The sequence below is a fragment of the Diabrotica undecimpunctata genome, chromosome 1 (assembly GCF_040954645.1).
Source record: "Diabrotica undecimpunctata isolate CICGRU chromosome 1, icDiaUnde3, whole genome shotgun sequence".
In the NCBI taxonomy this organism is placed as follows: domain Eukaryota; kingdom Metazoa; phylum Arthropoda; class Insecta; order Coleoptera; family Chrysomelidae; genus Diabrotica; species Diabrotica undecimpunctata.
Genome location: NC_092803.1, coordinates 109,627,678 through 109,650,016, shown reverse-complemented (window position 1 = coordinate 109,650,016; position 22,339 = coordinate 109,627,678). Strand labels below are relative to the sequence as shown.

The 22,339-nt window shown below is 31.8% G+C and overlaps 1 protein-coding gene across 3 annotated transcripts in view; it reads left to right on the top strand.

The window, feature by feature from the left end:
* Positions 1 to 22,339, top strand: part of LOC140452248 (probable tubulin polyglutamylase TTLL2) — a 184,041-nt gene that overhangs the window by 27,604 nt on the left and 134,098 nt on the right. Inside the window, exon 1 of one of the 3 annotated variants that reach the window (XM_072546412.1) lies at positions 12,365 to 13,028. The exons of the other annotated variants lie outside the window; for them this stretch is intronic. The gene's annotated coding sequence lies outside the window, so the exon portion shown is untranslated. Of the gene's footprint in view, positions 1 to 12,364; positions 13,029 to 22,339 lie in introns of those variants that run through there. 3 annotated transcript variants of the gene reach the window in all.

Genomic DNA, 22,339 nt, shown 5'->3' with positions numbered 1-22,339 from the left:
ATAAAACACGCAATACTTAGTTTATAGACAGATAGACACGAAAGGATAAAAATTAAAAATATCAAACGAAATGTGCTAATCAGACGTGATATTCCAAAATCCATAAGATGCAAAATAATATAGAATAGTGGAAAAGTGAAAAAATAGATAAATTGGCTAAAATTTTGAGTTGACTAGGGCTAAGGGAGCTAAGGGGTATAATATAATGAATAATCAGTTAAAATAAGTAAGCTTAAACCATAGAGTTATAAAAGAGATGTATATCTAAGCACACCAAAATATGTGAATTAATAAAAAAGTATGATCCAATTGTTTTGTGAATTAAAAAGGAAATTACCTAGGACCTAATTTACTATTTAGTGAAGGTGTATCATGTTATTTCTTATGAGAATACGTAAGAAACATTGAGGTTCAGTCTGTTCATTTTTTTTTCTTGGAGCAGGCGCAGCTTCCAGTCAGCGTAGCGTATGGGTCACTGGTAAAAACGGTGGAGAGATAGGAATATAATAACATAAAAAAATTTAACATGTACGGTATCTCATAAGGTCTCTCGGCTGATAGTTCCTAAACTATTTTACTTACGGAGAAGTAAATCTCTCACTGGATAGGATTTAACAAAGAGAATACAATGACAGATGTTTTAACGTACATAGACGTGCAAGGTGCCACGTGATAGAATTTAACGAATATAATGCAACGATACACAAAATCGAACAAATAAGCATACTATTAGGAGTCTTAGCTTCTTTGCTATTAGGATCGGAGGTTGGATATCATCATCACTATCTTTACTCTATCTACTGCTGCTCTGAAGAGTTCTATAGAACTGCATTTAAACCAGTCCCTTAAATTCTTCAACCATGACACTCTCCTTCTTCCTATACTCCTTCCTCCTCTTATATTTCCCTGTATTATCAGTCTTAGCAGTTCATATCGCTGTCCCCTCATTACGTGTCCCAGATATTGTAATTTTCTTATTTTTATTGTGTTTATTTATTATTTCGCATTCTTTGCCCATTTCTCACAATACTTCCGAGTTAGTTTTCTTCTGTGTGCATGCTATTCTAAGCATCCTCCTGTAACACCACATTTCAAAGGACTATAACTTATTTATGTGTTCTTGCTTTAATGTCCAGCTTTCAAGTCCATATTGCAGTATCGAAAACACGTAGCATCTCAGTGCTCTTACTCTCAGTTCTAATCTAAGGTCTTTGTTGCTGAGAATTGTTTTCATTTTTACAAACAAATTTCTTGCTATTTCTATCCTTGCTCTTATTTCGGTTGTTTGATTATTATTGTGTGAAATCCAGGTTCCTAGGTATTTGTATTTATTAACCCTTTCTATCGGTACATTTCCCAAATGTATGTTTGTTGATATATTTGTTTTCTTTGTTATTATCATGTATTTGGTCTTTTTTAGATTCATTTTTAGTCCATATTTTTCACAGAAACTGTTTGTTTTGTTAAGCAGTAATTGGAGTTGTTCAGCAGAGCTTGCCATAATCACGGTTTCATCTGCATATCTTATGTTATTAATAGATCTTCCGTTAATTATTATTCCTTCAGTTTGTATTGTGCTGAAGCTATTTTCTTGTGCATGTTAAAGTAATTACTATTTAAATGGGAATAAGCCACAATTAAAGGTTAAAGTACGTTTATTGACGTTTTAATTTCCACTTCAGAAATCGTTTTTGAACTCGTACTCTCGTACTTTAACCTTTAATTGTGGCTTATACCCATTTAAATATTAATTTCCTTCACTTTGAGATAGTAATGCTTCTTCAAAAATGGCTTCACAGTATACATTAAATAGTAATGGGGATATAATACATCTCTGCCTAACTCCTTTCCTGATTTTAATTTCTGGACTGGGTTCGTTATCTATTACGATTTGTCCTCTTTGATTCCAGTAGAGGTTTGTTATTATTCGTAAGTCCCTATGGTCTATGTTTTTTATCTTTAGAATTTGGACTAATTTTTGATGTCTTACTTTGTCAAATGCTTTTTCAAAATCAACATAACAAGCATGTATGTCAACATTCATATCCATGCATCTTTGAGCTAACACATTAAAAGTAAATAACCCTTCTCTGGTTCCTAGTCCGTTTCTGAACCCAAACTGACTGCCATCTATTCCTTCTTTTAGTTTTTATTTATACGACAATGTATCAGGAATAATTTGAGAATTCGACTTATTATTGATATTGTTTTGTATTCTCTGCAATATTTAGCGTTTGTATTTTTAGGGATAGCACAAAAGGTGGAGAGTAGCTATTGTTTCGGTATGTGTACTGTTTTGTATAATAAGTTAAATAAGTCTACTATAATATCTAAGGCATTCATAGATTTAAAAAAGGTATATGACACGGTCCCCAGAAAACAACTATAAAATACGATGAAGGAAATCGGAATAACTCAGAGGTTAATAGAAGCCGTAAAAAACCTTTACAACAACAACAAGGTAAGAGTTAAAACCGGCAATAAATACTCCAACGAATTTAAGACCACAAAAGGCTTATTGCAGGGATGCTCTACATCTCCGACACTGTTCAAGATATTCCTCGAACAAATATTAAAACCATGGAAAAGGAAATGTGAAGGGATGGGAATACCAATCCGGGACAACTTCTTGTACACATTAAGCTTTGCAGATGACCAAGTGGTAACGGCTCAAGATGAAGAAGATCTGTGCTATATGCTCCGAAAATTAGAAAAGGAATACACAAAAAATGGACTGGAAATAAATCTAGAAAAGACCGAATATTTAACAACAGAGCAAGAATCAGTGAGAAATTTGGAAATAGACCATAATAGGAAAATTAACGGCACTGACAAATTCAAATATTTAGGATTCATACTCTCAAAAAATGGAACCACTGAGCAAGAAACAACCAGCAGATTAGCACAGACTAGTATTAAACAAATGAACGGGTTACTGTGTGATAGACAGATTACTAGAAATACAAAAAGGAGAATTTATAACACCTTGGTACGCAGTATAATGACCTATGGAGCAGAGAATTGGGTAATAAATAAACGAAACAGATCCAAAATCACAGCAACTGAAATGGAGTTCATGAGAAGAAGCTGCAGAGTGACAAAAATGAATCACATCAGAAATGAGGAGATAAAACGAAGAATGGCAGTAGAACAAGACATACTCAGCTACATCGAAGAAAAACGTTTAATTTGGTATGGACATGTGAGAAGAACAGATCATACAAGGTAGGAGGAGGAAAAGAGGTAGACCCCGAAGATCATGGAGGGATGAAGTGGACAAGGCCATGGAAAGACGAGACCGTAGAGATGGAGAATGGCAGAACAGAAAGGACTGGAGACGTTGGCTGAAAGAAGGAAGGCGGCGACAGCTGTAAAAATCCTTATATAGATAGAGAAATAATATCTAAGGTTTCAGCATTTATGCATTTTAAAGTTTCTATAGGGATTTGGTCTGGACCTACTGCTTTATCATTTTTGCTGTTTTTTAATGCCATTTTAATTTCCTCTTCTAATATATTTAAAACCATTTTTGTACATCTGATTATCTTTGTTTTTATATTGACGTCTTTCTTTCATTAAATCTTAAATTTCTTCCGTCATCATGTAGAATTTGTTCTTTAACATTCATTAATCCGTTGTTTATCCGAGTCTAAGCTAACAAAGCCCAAATTGCTTAACATAGGCACGTACGTAATGCCACGACATGTGAATGCGAATGCGAATCAGTAACTATTGGATCGTATAAGCCATTGTTAATAAGCAAAAGGGTAAAAAATGATGGCAAACACAAATAAATACGACTTAATTCCAGAAGAATTCATACGTCCAAACGGCGGAGGCGTACAGAGACGCCGAATAAAAATTAATGCCTTTTACAAATAGAAGTCATATTTGTAATTTATCGCAATTTAAAAGATGCTCACGAAATTTGAGAGACACCACAAGATTACCATTACATTAAAATTTACATATCAATGTCAATATAATAATCAGTGTAAACATTCAATCTTCTTCTCCACGTCCCATATCCGAGTTATCCGAAGTTGGCGATCACTATTGCGAAGGCTTCTCGATCTTCTGCCAAATGGAATAATTGTTCTGCATTTGATATCCCAGTCCATTTACAAATGTTTTTTAACCAAGAAACCTGTTTTCTTTCTACAGGCCTTCTATTTTCTACGAAGAAACATTCAATACATGCAATTTTTATTTTGAATCTTTGAATATTTTAAGGTAAATCCAAATATAAAAAGTCAATATATTTTATCAGTATTGTACCAACCAAAAAACTTTATATTGACTTTTTATAAGTATTTGAGTTTACCTTAAAACGTTTATCACCCTTGCTTAGCATGCTTCGTATAATCCTGTGAAGATTATCTTGGAATTCGTCTTCAAGTTCAATAGGATTTACGCCGCGATTAGTAACATTGTTATTTATTTAATTAGCTCACTCTTGTAAAAAATGTATCATATTGGCCACAGTGTGTGGACGCGAATTATTTTGCATCGGTATTAAGATAGGAACAACACCATAAGCTTTAGGTACAATATGGTCTTCTAACGAAATGTCGGAGTAAAAAACTGGAAAATTTCACATAGTATTGAAAGATCTAATAAGGCGAAATATAAATATATGTGGTCTAGCAGAAACACACTGGAGACATCAAGGATATTTTAAAACAGAAAAACTCACTATATATTTATGAGGATCTGAAAACAGAGGATACAATAGAGTAGCAATACTAATAAACAATAAAATTGAGAAATATATCAGGCAATATGAAACAATAAACGATAAGTAATTACTATTTTAATGGGAATAAGCCACAATTAAAGTTTAAAATAAGTTTATTGAGGTTTCAATTTTCACTTCACTTTTTTTTGTTACTTGGTGAAAAATTCTTCTAATAATTTGATTTTATCTGACTCATTTATATTGACAATTTAAGAAATATATTATATATTTTAAAGAAGACGACTTTAAAATGATATTGCCAATATTTCTGAAGTTGCGTTTCTCGGACGACTTTATTGTAAGATAGTGTATTCGATTACATGAAATCGACTAAATTGAGAATATTCGTCAGAAAAATCATAACATGTGATTCGTCTTTAAAAAGAAAACCACATGCCATGATGACAGTAACATTCTACTGTTAGTGATTCCATAGTAAATAATGAGGAAAAAAAACAGGAAAAAAACTCATAATACTATCACGTCATGGTAAGTATTTGGTCTTACAATTTAATTTACTGTTAATAAACACAAAACTCTGATTTTATATGTATGTTATTTAAAAAACATAAATGATGTATCCTCGATACGTTACTGACTTACTAATAGTGGTATTTTCCTTTTATTAACTTCCTCTTTTAATATGGGTAACCAGATCCTACTGCATTCTGCCGAAAAATTTGCGACATTGGTCTCACTTAGCATAAATTGGAGCCGCTTCTGTGATTTTTCTCTTTTTACCATCTGTTTCTTTTAAGACTATACTTGAATCGTAACATTGAAGTCTATATTCATTTCCCATGCTTGTTTACATATTTGAGATCTATCAAATTCTCTATTTTGAATATAAGATTGATGTTCACTTATCCTAACATTTAATGGCCTTCATGTATCCTAAATAAAACTAATCGCATTCACAAGGTATTTTATAAATTTAATTCTTTGTTCTTTTTTGTTCATGGTTAGGTTTAGTTTTAGATAAAATAGATCTCAATGTTTTTGTTGTTTTTAATGTTATTGAAATGTTGAATTTATTTCCTATCTTTTTAAGTTTTTCTGATAATTCTTTTATGTATGGAATTGTTATTTCCCTCGTATGATTCCTTGTGTATGCTGTAGGATCTCGTTCTAAGTTGTTACTTTTTATTTGGTTGATTGTTGAAAATGTCCTTATCGTCCTTATTTATAAACGATAAAGGAAAATATTTTTTTAATAAAACATATGTTAACAAAAGACCAAATTTTCGTTAGATCAAGCAATTTTCCCTTTTTAATATTGGTGTTCTGATTTGATTTGTAATTTGTATATCTGTTGGTGTGTGTTGGTTTTCTATACACCTGACTCTCATATCGAATATCTTTCTTAGGGATTAAAACATCCAGAAAAGGTAGTATGTTATTATATTTCTTTTTCATGGTAAATATTATTGTCCCCTCTTTATCGTTTACATCATTTAGCAATGTGTCCGACAACTTTGATCTATGAGGCCATATTGAGAATACATTATCTACATATCTCCACCTCACTGTGGGTTTTAAATTTTGTTTAGCAATAATATTTGTTTCAAAATCTTTCATAAAAATATCAGCTCATAATTGAAATAAATTAGAGCCCATGGTAGAAGAAAATTTTGTTTATAAATAGGTATTATCAGTACATAATGTCAATAACTCAAATATAGCTGATATATTTAGTCTTGTTCTAGTTGCCAATGTTTCATCATTCTCTAATTTTGTTTTGATTATATAAAGTCTTATCTAATGACACGTTTGTAAATAAGCTATTTATCTCAAAACTTCCAAAAATATTATTTGAATTAAATTCAATATTCCATAATTTATTTAAAAAATGTTGTGTATTTTTTATAACTCTCATTTTTATTTGCAAATGGTTGTATAGTATTTAATAAAACTTTGACAGTTCACTACAAGGAGAATTCATGGTACTACAAATGGGTCTAAATGGTATATTCGTTTTATGAACTTTCGGTACTCCATAAAAATGAGGGGTCTTACTGTAATGAGGTGTAATTAATTTTCTCTGATAACTTGTTAAACAATTTTTAAACTTGAATAAAGTTCTATATATTTCCAAGGGCTTTGTTGAATCCTTTATTAATTTTGTATAAGATCCGTTTGTTATTAGACCTTTAATTTTGTTTTCATATTAAATTTTATCCATTATCACAGTTGCATTCCACTTGACTGCTGGTAGAATAATAATTATGAATTCATCATTTTTTAGTTCTTATAGCCTTTATTTCCTCTTTGCTTATGTTTTGTTTAATTTTAACTTTTTTTTTACTTTTTTAATTTAATTTTACATAATACTCTATATTCTTTCTTTTTCGTGGGTTAATAAACATTGAGATATTTTCTCCACTGAGGTAATTATGTCTAATTTTGGAATAGATGGATGAGTAACAGCAAAGTTCAGACTCTTTGACAGTATTAAACTCCGTTGTATTTAAATGTCTATTTGATAGATTGACAATTGTCGCTAATAATATGTCACGATTTCTATTGAGTTTAACTAAAGTATGTAAATGTATATGTCTTTGTTTCTAATATGAATTTATATATACTATAATATGTAAACTAAAAATAATTCGATCAAAATCAGAATTTGATATCACATTAACAAGCAAATTTCAATACTTGCAATATCCTGTTTCATAGAAAATAAATTTTATCTATGAAATTACAACCTTTCTCGGATCATGGATAAACTGGCTTTTCCAACCTGCTGTTTAAATATGCTGAACGTAACTTCAAGCCCTTTGGTATTAAGTTATTGTCTCTACATCTCCGTGAAAATTTGATTAAATTTGACAATAAGCCAATTTTTCGCAAAGATAAACATACATAAAATAACATACATATTATAAAATCAGAGTTTGGTGTTTATTGAGAGTAAACTAAATTATAAGACCAAATAGGTACTTACCATTACGCGATAGTCTTATGAGGTTTTTTCCGGTTTTTTTCCTCAAGATTTACTATGAAATCACCAAGAGAAGAATTTTGCTGTCATCATGTCAAGTCGTTGTCATTTTAAAGACGAATCACATGGTATGATTTTTTCTGACCGATATTCTCAAGTTAAAGTTGATGATTCGATGTAATCGAATACACTATCTTACAATAAAGTCGTCCCAGTAACGTAACTCAGCAATACTGGCAATATCATTTTACAGTCGTCTACTTTTAAATGAATAAATATATGCCTGAATTGTCAATATAAATGAGTCAGATAAAATTAAATTATTAGAAGAATTTTTCACCAAATAACAAAAAAAAAAACAAAATTGGTTTGTATTTAGAGAACAATTTCCGAAGTGGAAATTAAAACGTCAATAAACTTAGTTTAAACTTTAATTGTGGCTTATTTCTATTAAAATGGTAATTACTTTTGGACGCCACGAGAAACTAGCTTCATAACAATAATAAACGATAAATTCATAAGAATAGCATTAGAAGACAGATGAATACATTGACGACATTTACAACAACATAGAAAACATCTTAAAGAAAATTGCAGTATATATTATTGATGACTTTAACGCCAAGTTCAAAAAATAATAAAAAATAACCACATTTGAGAGATATTGTCGGGTCATTTGGCTTGGGCATTAGAAACACCAGAGGGAACTTCTCCTACTATTTGAAAATAATCTGGTGATAACAAATACACTTTATAAATACCACCCAAGAAGGCTCTCAACATGAACTAGTCCAAATAAAGAACATAAAAATCAAATCGACTGCATACTCGTCTGGAAAGAAAGGAAAACCTTAGTATTAAATGTAAAGGAGTATACTCTGGATTAGGTCATAGAACTAATAAAACAAATCAGAGAGGCAGAACCAAAAATCTTACGAGCAAAAGTAGAGAAAGCTGTCAACCAACCAAAAAAACCAAAAATCCCCAGGGATCTATGGCATACCAACGGAGACTCTAAAAGTACCCACTGGGTAAGATTGGCGTAGATGTTATACTGGATATGTGCAATATAATGTGGATCACTGGTGAATGGCCTGATAAGTGGTGCCAATCAACCTTTATTTCTATCCATAAAAAAAGGATCACTAACCGTATTCAACAATAACAGAACTATTACCCTTATAAAGAGACATTAAAAAGTAGTTTTTTTCAGTCAGACGAAGAAGTGCAGAAAGCCGTAAAAGAGTTCTTTGATCAACAGACACAAGAATTATTTAAGTAGGGTATAAATAAGATAGTGAAATAATGGAATATGTGCTTTATTTGTAGATATATTTGCCAATCCAAGAAATATGTCCTGGACCAAAGATGAGTGTCAATTGAACAAGCTTTCTATAATTGTCAAAACAATTGTTTGATTTGATTTATTAATTTTATGTATTAAATTTACATCTGCATTGTATAAAAATAGAGAACTCTAGTTTTTGTGTTCAGCACTTTGTCTTAATAATATCGGTTTATCTTAATCTTCATAACTTTTTTCGCAACATACTAACACATTTATTATAAATTTATAAAATATCTACTTACAGAACACAAAACTTATATTTAAACAATTCTCACTTATTGTGTCGGTACATATTATAGGGTGTATTTCTTTCATTTAATATTTGTGTATACCTATTATTCGAAGAGATATTTTTGATGTAGCAGCTACTCTGTTAACCCTTTCCGACACGAATTTTTTAAAACGATATATAATTTTTTTTAAGTTTTAGCGATTATTAGAAATATTTTTTTACAATGTTTAAGCTCCTCAGGAAATTTGTCAAATTTGACATTCTCAAATTCCCAGTTGTCAATTAGCAGTAAAGTAAACAGAAGTAGAAATTTATCCCTGGTTGTGCATTGCCTAGAGCAAGACGAGCATAACCTTACATGTACTTCTTCTTCTACGGCACTACAGCCCAAAATGAGCCTTGGCCTCCTTTATTTTTTGCCTCCACCCTTGTCTGTCTGTGGCTGCTCTTCTCCATACACGGACTCCTAAAAGTGCTTGTGCGTCGCTGCTTACTGTGTCTTCCCAGCGCTTTCTTGGCTTTCCAACTGGTCTCTTTCCCTGCATTCTGGCGTTCAGTGCTCGTTTTGGTAGCCTATCCTCTCCCATTCGTATCACATGTCCGGCCCATTGCAATCTTTGTATTCTAATGAAGTCTGACAGGGGTGTTTCCTTATACAGTTGATAGAGCTCGTTGTTATATCGAATTCTGAAGATTCCGTTTTCCCTCACAGGTCCTAGTATTCTCCTCAGTACTTTTCTTTCGAATGTGTCGAGTTTGTTTTTGGATGTTTCTTTCAGGACCCATGCTTCGCTGCCATAACATGCTATTGGCCGAATTAAAGTTTTATAGATTCTCATCTTTGTATTTCGGTGGACACTTTTAGACCGAAATATATGGGAGAGGGCAAAATAAGCTTTGTTTGCCTGCGTTATCCTTTTTCGTATTTCTCCATCCTCTGCTCCATCGGCATATATTTCTACTCCCAGGTATGTAAACTTTCCAACCGTTTCAATGTCATCTTCATGCATAATGTTTTGTGGGATTATATTTCTTCTCGTCTGTACCATTATTTTTGTTTTTTCTGTGTTAATTTCCAGACCTAGCCTTTTCGTTTGTGTTTTTAACTCTGCGTATGCTTCCTGTGCTCCTGTTGATGTTCTACTCATAATATTAATATCATTGGCGTAGGCAGCCAGTTGAACCGTTTTATTGGTCAGTAGGTTTTCTCGTCCAGTTTGCATTTGCCTAACCGCATACTCCAGTGCCAGGTTAAACAATGTTGGTGCCAGCCCATCTCCCTGCTTTAGTCCCTGCGAGATTTTGAAAAAGTCTGTCCGGTTGTTTTGTATTCGTACACATGCCTGAGTTTCATCCATTGTGGCTTTAATGAGTCTAATCAGCTTATGTGGTATTGCTAATTCTGCCAATATATAGTATAGTCTGTCCCTTTTGACTGAATCGTATGCCTGTTTGAAGTCTACAAACACGTTGTGAACATCAATGTCGTGTTCCCACGATTTGCTCAAGACCTGCTTGACTGTAAATATTTGATCCATTGTCGATCTTCCCCGTCTGAAGCCCGTCTGATATTCTCCAATAATATTTTCTGCTAGTGGTTGGAGTCGCTGGTTTATAATATACGTGAGGACTTTATACGCTGTACATAGTAGAGAAATTCCACGGTAGTTTTTGCACTGGAGTTTGTTTCCTTTTTTATAGATTGGGCATACTATACTGTTCTTCCATTCGTCGGGTATTTTCTCTTCTTGCCATATTTCTTTGATAAGCGCGTGGATATGACTTGATAGGTGGTTGCCACCTACCTTATACAGTTCTGCTGGAATCTCGTCAACTCCCGGGGCTTTATTGTTTTTCTGGGCCTTAATAGCTTCGAGAACTTCCTCTATGGTTGGAGCTTCTACTTCAACTTCGTTCTCTTCTACATGGTTCGTACCCATTTCATCTTCCATATCTACTTGTGTTCCAAGTAGGGTCTGAAAATAATGCTTCCAGGTTTCTGTGACTTTCTGTTGGTCACTGATTATTTGCCCACTTTCATCTTTGCATAGGCTTGTTTGAGGTTTATATCCACTTTTTATCTTTTTTAGGTATTCGTAAGCTCCTCTAGTTTCGTTTTTTTTTGAAATTTTGTTCCATTTCTTCTATTTGTCCATTTTCATAAGCTCTCTTTTTGTTTCTGCATATCTTGTCTGCTTTCCGTCTTGCGACTTCAAATGATGTTCGTCTTTCCCGTGTTCTTCTTGTTATGTACATTTTGTGCGCTTCGTTTCTTTCTTCTATCGCTTGCCTGCACTCGTCATCAAACCATGTTCCTCTTCTCTTCTTTTTCTTGTTTCCCACGGTGGACGCTGCTGCTGTCAGCACTGCTGTTTTGATATTATTCCATTTGCTCTCTATGGAGTGCAGTTCTTGTGTCCTTAGCTCATTTGTGACTTCTTGCTCGAACTTCTCTCTACATTCCTGAGTCTTCAGTTTTTCCAGGTCTAGTTTGTTTGTTCTTTGTTGTCTTTCGTTTCTTTCTCTGTTAACTCTGCACCTAAATCTGGTTTGCAGTAAAAGATGGTCTGATCCACAGCATGCTCCTCGTCGTGTTCTCACATCAGAGATACTACTGGCTGCCCTTTTGTCTATCATCACATGGTCAATTTGATTGGTTGTGGTTCCATCTGGTGAGATCCACGTCATTTTGTGTATGTCTTTATGTGGGAAGCATGTGGAGCTTATAACCATGTTTTTACTGGTGGCAAAATTTATCAAAAACTCCCCATTCTCGCTTGTTTCATTGTGCAGTGAGTGTTTTCCTGTTGTGCCATAGAACTGCGGTTCCTTGCCTATTTTGGCATTCATATCACCCATTATAACCTTAATGTCATTTTTTGGCGCGTTGTCATATACATGTACTGGGTAAATGATTATATAATCGAAACCCAAAAACAAACGAAAAAGAAGAAGACATTCTGAAGTTACGTCATGTACACTGCAGTGTACACAATGATTAACAGACACATATTAATATGAAATGATTTTTATTTATAAGACTGTAATTGACAAAAACTATTTATTTGGTATGAAAATCTGTAAAACAGTTTTGATTTCGAGCAATACATAATAATACTTGACATTTTGTGCAACGAATATACGTTCTTGATCCACAGTTGCTTCCTTTACAACGAGCGATTTTGTCACAGAAAGTCGGTAAATGGCCAAAGTTATCATAATTATATCTTCAATCGGACGCACTTGTTTACCAGAAGGACCTGCTGCGTTACCTACAGGAGAACTATCTTGAGGATGTAGAGAATTATTTGAAACTGGTCTCCCCCGTTTTTTGCTGGGTATTTTTCTTGCCAAAATAAGTGCCTCAGCAACGTGTTGTCGAAAATGTATAAGGTCTATGACATTTTTTTGCGGTATTTTCAGCTCCTCCGATTGCTTTCTATATTCCAACCAGCTGTTGGTGACAGCCATGTCAACAGCATGTGACATTAATCGAACAGTCCATTTCTTTGTTCTGATAAACGATACGTACAAAGAAATAAAAAAATCGCACTTGTCAACACCTCCCATCCCATTGTTATAAAGAGAAACTACTTTGGGGCATGTCACTTTAATATATTCTTTTATCTGCTTATCCCATCTTCGACATACATCAGAAGAACTTACTCCAACGAAATTGGAACCCAGAGTAACAACTCCGCTATCAATCCACTTGGTTGGTACAACACCAGATTTTCTGCAGATAACGTTCTCGACGAAACTCCTGGTAAGTTTCTTTTTATTCTCTTGGCACATAGTAAAAGATGGTTTAGAAAAGCGGTCCAACCGAATTGTACCAGCGGCATATATTGGTTTCTTTGACAACCATTGAAATAACCAATAAGAACTGAAATGATTGTCAAAATAAAGTTGTGCTCCTGGAGGTATTTGCTCGGATAGGTGCATTACTACAGCCGGAGACTGGCCAAACAACATATACTCTGCCTTCAGTTCTGTATTTGCACCTTGGTAGACGATGAAATCATATATTGTTCAACTTATCCCACATAATAGGAATACTTTTATACCCATCTCGTCGGCTTATTTTTAATGTATTGTTTAATATTCACAGCACCCTTAAAAGGAACCATTTGTTCATCGATACTATATACCTCCTCCGGTTCCAACTGCCTGCATCTTTTTCTTATGGTATTGAAAAAGGGGTGTACTTTCCACAGTCGGTCTTCCGGCTGTTGATCTTCGTTGGAAGTGAAATGCATCGTATTTCGTAGTTTGAAAAATCTGTTTACTTGCATATTTTCAGATATTAGAGGAACTGCAAATTTTTGTTCCCAGTACATTCGGACTCTCGGATAATTCAAATTACCCATTATTAACAGAATTTCAAAAAATGTCTTGACTTCTGCAATGTTTGTAGCGGGAAAGTTTGGCACAGAGATAACAACAGCATATAAGTTTGTTTTTTCTACGCAGATATTGAGGAGCTCATCCGTGAAATACTGGTAAACAATTTCTACTGGACTGGGTAAACTTATCACTTCTTGTTTCTTACTTTTATAAAACTGAATATTTTTTGACATTTCATAGATCCCCCTTGTCCAACTGATCTGTTCTTTTTCAATTAAATTTTGTGACTTCAGGTATTCGCTTGCAAATTCGTGTGCTGTCTGACATGTGTGTATTTCTTGCATTGGCGTGTCTTGAATATCATGTGATTCGGACACAATTTCAATCAGCGCACAATCACGTTCCTCACATATATCGCCTTCCACCAATTTATTCTCATCTACAAACAACAGTACTCTAATATCACACAATTTTGCTAAAGAAAAAGGAATAAAAAACTAAGAAGAGTCCCACTTACCCCTACACTGCATATCACGATCTTCAAAGTAATTAATTATCCTCTTCCATATCTAATTCCTCTAAATCGAAATTATCTTCATTGATGATTTTATAAAGTTCCTTCTTAGTTAACGGTTTTTTCCAGTACCGTCTGTCAGTCATCATGTACACTGTAAAGTACATATTTGTAAACCTTCATGCTATCAAAATATTAGAAGTTTTCTAAGAAACAAATAATTCATAACTTACCTGAAATTACAATAGACTCGAGAAAAATATAACAGTTTGATAAACACGCAAAAAACACCAGAAACACTTAAAACTAATTTGAGGTTATACGCCAACGTGATATTCACTGTACTAAGAATGGTCACTTTACACAAAACAGTAGAAGGTAAACGTTTTGATGTGATGCGTCGATTTTATATGCAATTTGTCTTACGACACTACAGTGTGCCGCATGACTTACAGAGAGTTGATTCGGAAATAGCCCATTACTAGCATTTGAAGTATATATACATTGCAGTGTACGCCGTGTCGGAAAGGGTTAAAGTCTGTTTTAGACTATAACATAAAATGATATAAGAAAATGGTATAACAAAAACTAACATGAAATGATTGTGTACAATGTTAAAGAAGTTTTGTGTATTACATTGTCACATTTTGGTATTAAAATATGTTATGTGATTCTGCGCATTACATGCTAAAAAGTCCTTTTTTAAAATTATTATGGTAGTATACATATACTGTTAACCTCAATGTTCTTATTCTTCTTTTTGTTATTGTAACGTAACCTCATTTTCTCCAACATTTAACCTAGTTTTTACCCACGTAAATACCTAGTTAGTTTAACTCACGTTTTACCTTTGCTTTAACAAAGACACACACATATATATATATATATATATATATATATATATATATATATATATATATATATATATATATATATATTTATGATGGATAAGAAAATTCTCCTATTATCTGCTGCTTCCATTGCATTCCAGGAAGAAGAACCTAACTGCGCATGCGTGTGTACTAATAATTGGTATCAAAATAGTACATTTCTGTAACATTTTTGTTAACAGTTTTGTTTTCTGTTTTATATTATGACAAAACTTAGTATACCATTTTCTTATATCATTGTATGCTCTAGTCTAAAACAGGCTTTAAATAAAGAATTGTTTAATGGTGAGTACATTAATAAACAAAATGTATATGAAAAGCGGTGCCCGTTAAATACATTTAAAAATTCTAAAAGACCGTTATGTCTTCTTTACAATTGAATCAATGAAATGTAAAAGGATAAAATTCCCAAAACTTTACTTTTGGAAAATTAATATAAACGTTTTATCTCTTTAACTATTTTTAACAGCATAAAACTCTTAATTACTTTTTTGTAGTATGGAGTAAGCAGAAGATATTTATATAGCAATTGTGTTTTATATGTCTACATTTATTGAGTAATTACTATTTTACTTATTGGAATGTTATCCTTTTAGAAGTCAAGTAAAAAATCAATGCTATTTTGTTACTTTAAACTTATTTATTTACATTTAACTGCTGGTTTACAATTTATTCATCGTCACTTAAATCACTAATAAGACTTTCATGATTCCCCTCCATTGGAACCGATTGGTCTTAACTTAGGATTTGTTCGTAGAAATGTTTATGTTCCTCTAGTATATAATGCTTAATCTTTCTGATATCAGTTCGAGTTTGTTAGCTTTCACTGGCAACATTGAATGATAGAATTAATCTGTGGGAAGCTCCACTCTTCCTCCTTTATACAACTTGAAAGTTCCAACCACGAAAGAATCAATAAATAGACGAGCGTCGACATATCCATGTTTCTCACTAGTATACTGGAAGTGCTTGAATTTACTGATGTTAAAATCTTGTGTCTTTTCTTAGCTTTTTGTAGTTTTCTGGAATATTGATGGCCACCATTGTTTGAAATCAAGAAAATTTGCATGTTCCAATGGCACTACTAGAAATTTTGGAGCTTTTACTTTAGCTTCTTAAATGATGTTATTGTATTGTTCTGGTGTAAAAATACGGTCATGTTTACGAATAGCACGTTTTGTTGTGGCAAAGTCGAGATCACTGGGTAAGAAACTATGACCGCGAACTGGGAAATAATGATGAATTGTGTTAAATCTTTCTGTCATTGTTAGTGCTAAGAACATTCTTATAATGGTGTGGTTGCGGTTTTGACCACCGCAAGCGTCACTGAAAACATGTAACTCTATCTCTAAATGAGAGTATTTTATCTCTAATGTACATAGATACCATCGTAAAAACTTCGTTAGGATTCTTTTTTTCTGATCCCTCATGATAGCTATAAAATACTCCTTCATTAGTTCTTAGGTTATGGACACTATAGACATACAATCATAGTTTACGCAGGTAAAACATTTCCTGTACAGGTAATGCAGGCAACTGTACATTTTACATAAAGTCAAAACTAATTACCATAATGTCTGTTCTGTTATTGCACATTTCTGGAAAACATTTTATTTTAAAGTAAAATTTTTCAGCTCTTCGTTTATGTATAACAATATCAGCCGCAGCTGATAACTTTGCCTTTTGGTTAAGAGAGGATTACATTTTCATAAAGAGTTCTTCGCAGACTGAACAGACGTCAACTTGAGGTCTGTCGAATTTAAAATCAAAGTTTTCCTTACAGTATTTTAAAAAGAACTCATACTTGACATCATTTGACAAAATTTCAGGATATTTGTTTAAAAACATATCATAGAATTTTTTTACGTTTAAGGTTGCATCTAAATATACAACCGTCTTTGATGAAAATGAAATGTTTTCTTTGGGTATGATTCAATGAGATCTTGGATTTTAACAATATCATTCGATTTTCTGGGGTGATTTTCATGAAACCCTCTTTTATCATATAAAAGCTCGTCTTTGCTTTTTAAGTTAGTAAGATGTTGTAATGCTTTATTACTTATTGAATGTAAACTTAAAAATTGTCTTTCTAGAAACTTTCACTTTTGTATTATTTCGTAATAAAAAATACTTAAAAGATGATTGTATTTGCTTAGAGTTTTCATTTTTAGGCCTATGCCTAGTTACATCGGATCTGTTAATAAGGACCATCAAAAAATTGTCTGACTCATTCTTAGGTTGACTATTATATACAAGTTTAATAATACCTGCTTTCTCTTCAGGGGAAAATAAATCTGTAAATTTTTTTTACATTATCAGTCAGGCCTAGTCTTCCTTTCTTCAACTAAAATACCGATCCATCCCTTCTTGCTTTCTTTATTTTTAATTTTGTCACCCCACTACCTCTTCTTTTCACAGAAGACTGACTATTACAGTTATTAATATTAGACATCATAAACCATTAAATAATTATCTAATTATTAGAACAGACTAAACTCACTTTACACAACATACAATACAAAACATAACCTTAAAAGCTGATGTAATAACAAACACTCTGTCATAATATGCTTTTGGAAAGAAGATAATATAGTCAAATGACAAGTGAAAAGTAAAACAAAAAGAGTAGAAAATAGAAAACAAAAAAGAATCAAGAATATATAAAACTGCAATGTTATCCTTTTAGATGTCAATGATGAAAATAATTTCGTTGAGGTCAAAAGGGAAAACATTCCAGGAATGTTATTCCAGGAATGTTATCCTTTTAGATTTCACTTCACAAAAATTAGCTTAATATGAGCTATTTAATATGATGGAATGTTATCTGTCTTTTACTAAGTCTGCAGAGCTTTGTAAAGTGAACAAAACTGCTATCTTAAATAAACTTGGCAAAAAATGGAATGTTATCCTTTTAGATCTCACTGATTCAATTCGTCTTTTACTTCTATATATATACGCTATACAGGGTGGTCCTTAAGTAATTGTACAAACGAAAACCGTAAATTCTACTTTTTAAAATATTACGATTTAAGCCAAATTGCTTTAATAAAATGTTGATATTAAGAAAGATACAGGGTGTTAAAGTGCAAATTCAAAATTCTATTTTTCGCTATAATTTTCATGTTTGTAAAGGTTTATGCATAAAAATTTACAACTGGGTACTTTTAAATATGAGAAATTATAATTTGATGCACACTTTGATGTAGCTGATAGAGGGCGCCACATATGCCACATATGTGGCATAAGTTTGCACTTAACTTTTTTGCTATTTGAGTTACCTGTATTTTTGATAAAAAATATTAAAGATACATTATTTTAACAAAAAAAGGTATACTTCTAAATAACTTCAAAACTTAACAGTTTTCGTGATAATCGCATTTTACAAATCAGCTGCATAATTCTGATTTAAGGCAATTACTCCAAGCAACGAAGGGAAAATAGACAAAACATTAATAAATCTAAATTTTGGTATAAAATACCTTTAACTAAAGTCAATAGTTAACGAAATATTAAATAAAATAAATATATCAGCAGGATAATTAATAATAGGATTTGACAAAAACAGAATAATAGGGATTTTACATCAAACATTTTACGTTTTATATTAAATTAAAGTCATAATCAAAACATTTTGTTTACAAACCAAATTAAGAAATTGTTAAACTAAATAACATAACTTTTTGTCAACGTAAGTGTTCGATATGTCCACCATTTTCTTTAATTCATTTGTCAATATATTACATAAAAGATCGTCTCATGTTAAATAACATTATTGGTTCTAAAGAAACTGCTGCAGTATTTATTTCTTCCCATAGTTGGTTGCGAATGTTTATGGAATTCTTATAGACACGTTGTTTTAATACGCCCCATACACCAAAATCAAGCGGATTAAATTCTGGGCTACGTGGTGGCTATAATGTATAATGGATGAATATATTCTTTTGGATACATATCCAAACCTTATGGTATATTATGGAACTACATCTTATTTGTGGCAGAAGTTAAACTGTGATGTATTTGATTCATTGTTTACTTACATAAACACAGAATAACCTATAGATGTCATTACTTATTTATATGATTACGTTACAGCTTACGAGTAACTATAATTACATCTCGAACAAATGGTCTATTATGATTAACCAACGAACTGATATTATGCTGAACTAAATTACCTGTGTGTTTACTATATCTATAACAATATCGGTTATTAGGCCAACGATGATGTTTTTGTAAAAATGCTGAGTCTTAAAGGTTAGATTGGTAGCAAAAGTATTCTGAAACAAGACACATATGTGTTATTCAATACCTGGGCTTTAGTTTCTAATTGTCCTAATAAAAATGGTTAAATAATTTACGTAATGAATGATAAGTATTTTTGGGATTTTTTATAAATTAAATAATTATATATTATAATTATAAATAATTATATCAATATCTCACCACATTGCAAAGGAATATGACTGCCACGATAAATCCAACGTTCAGAACACTTATATTTAAGTATGTTCTCACTGCCTTCTCTCTAGAATGTGGTGGTATACCATCTTTTATAAACCACATATTTTGGGTTTTCAGCATTTTACAATAGGGAAAAAGTAATACAACTCCAGTAGGTATGGAAACTTAAGAAGCGATATAAAATGGAAATTGTAAATATGATGACGGCCAACGTCTGAATACGGACACGGCACCTAAAGAAGAAGATGAAGAATATTTTCATAAGACATTTAGCAGCCATAACAAAAATTTTGTAATGTTACATTATCATCTTTGAGTTGTTGTAATAAGAATAAACTGTGAATTATGCTTATCTACAGGTATTCAGTGCTTCACCGCACAAATATTACAACTAAGAATTATTATGCAGCTGACTTATAAAATGCGAATATCTCGAAAACGGTTAAATTTTAAGGTTATTAACAAGTATACCTTTTCCTTGTAAAAATAATGTATCTTTAATATTTTTTAACACAAATAGAGCTAACTTTAAGAGCAAAAAAATTAAGCGCAAATCTATGCCACACATGTGGCATATGTGGCGCCCTCTAAAAGTTACATTAAAGTTTTTATAAAATTATAATTTATCCTGAATTAAAGCATCCAATTATAAATTTTTGTCCAAAAATATTTACAAACGTAAAAGTTATAGCGAAAAATAGAATTTTAAATTTCCACTTTAACACCCTGTATCTTTCTTAATACCAACATTTTATTACAGCAAGTTGGCTTAAATCGTAGTATTTTAAAGTGTAGAATTTACGGTTTTCGTTTGTACAATTACTTAAGGACCACCCTGTATATATATATATATATATATATATATATATATATATATATATATATATATATATATATATATATATATATATATATATATATATATATATATATATATATATAACGTGATTATTTCGACCAAAAAACAATTTATAAATATGTTGGAAATATCGGGTATGTGGTCTATATTAAATAAAAAATCTTTGTTTTTTCTAAAGCTCAATATTTCGCCATTTATTTGATGGCTTCATCGGGAGTAACTGTAAAAAACAAACATTTCAAAACACTGACGTACACTTAGATTTACAATACTTACAGAAATTAAAAGATTATACACATAAATAAAATTGAATACTAAAATAACATTATTGTTGATGAAACTGTACATTTAATAAAATGCATGTAAAAATTTAAAATATCTTTGAGCACGTTCGTTAACAATAAATAAGATGGAACAAGTAAAAATTATTTCAAAATGCAAAAAATATCAATGTAAGAAAACATAAGAGGAATAGTATTTCTTTAATTAATTATTAAGGCTAGTTAGTATGATTAATCATTAAGGTGAGTGTAGTTTTAAATTTTGTTCAATATATTGCAATATATGTTGCTTAATTGCCCCGTGTCTGTTTTATAATTTAAAGTTTGTTTATTTTTGTTAATGTGGTACATCTCCAAAAATAACCTACTTTTGTAATTTTCAGTCTGTGTCAAAATACGAGTATTGTTGTAGTCTAACAGATGACCGGTGTTTTTGTAGTGCTCGACAACTGCGCAAGAATTTTTTCCTAAGCGGCAATCACTTTTATGCTGTGTGATACGTTGTTTTAGCCACTGCGATGTATGGCCAATGTAGCTTTTTTCACATACTAGACACGGTATTTCATATACCACATTACTCCTATATAAGGTTGGTACTGGGTCTTTAATATTAGAAAAAAGTTGTTTGCTATTTATGGTATTGTATTTAGCTATATTAATATTGGAAACATCTTTAAATATGGATACGACAGACTGGGTTAGACCGTTAATAAAGGGGAGTTTTTTGTATTTGATTGACTCATTGTTAGAATCAAGGACAGGACCATCATAGAAATTACTGCTGTAAATGAGTTTTTTTAAAATATGTTTAGGATAGCCGTTGTTTCGAAAAATTTTGTATAATATGTCCAGATTTTTTTACAACAAATTATCATCAACAATGGACATTACCCTGTTTTTCATACCCAATACTGTATTATATTTTTGACGAGTGGTGTGGTTTGAAAAGTAATTCATATACCTTCCCGATGCTGTTGGCTTTTGGTACCAATCCAATGTCAGAATATTGTCATTTGTTCTTATTACCTTTGTGTCTAAAAATGGTATACTAAGATCTGTCTCGGTTTCAATTGTGAACTGAAGATGTTCATTAAATGAATTAAAAATGTTTAATGTGGTATTGATGTGATAAGATGGAACTGCACATATGATGTCATCGACATATTTATATATAAATGGTAATTCGAAAGGTAATTATGTGATCACATTGTCTAAGAGATGATCAGTTACAATAGTAGCAAGGATGGGACTAATCGGGGAACCCATAGGTGTTCCAAAAATTTGGGAGTAAAATTTTTCATTGAAACTGAAATAAGTGTTATTAAAAATGAACCTGAGAATAAGTAAAAAATTACTTTTAGATAATGTCGTGTAGTCTTTTATAAGGTTCCAATTTGTTTCTATAATGTCCGTGACCATATTTAATGGAATGTTTGTAAATAAAGAAACTACATCCAAAGAAATCAAAACATAATCTTTTGGTAACCGCATTCCCCTAACAGCATCGACAAAGGTAAATGTGTCCTTAGAATTATAATTATTGCGATATTCAAAGGCATCAGTTCATGTATAAGCAAGGAATTTAGAAATGTTGTAGGTAGTAGATTTTACAGAACTTACAATAGGCCTGAGAGGAACGTCCAATTTATGGATTTTAGGCAAACAATAAAGTTTAGGAAAACATGAGTCATAGATTGTTGTTAACTTTTTTGCAACTTGTTCAGT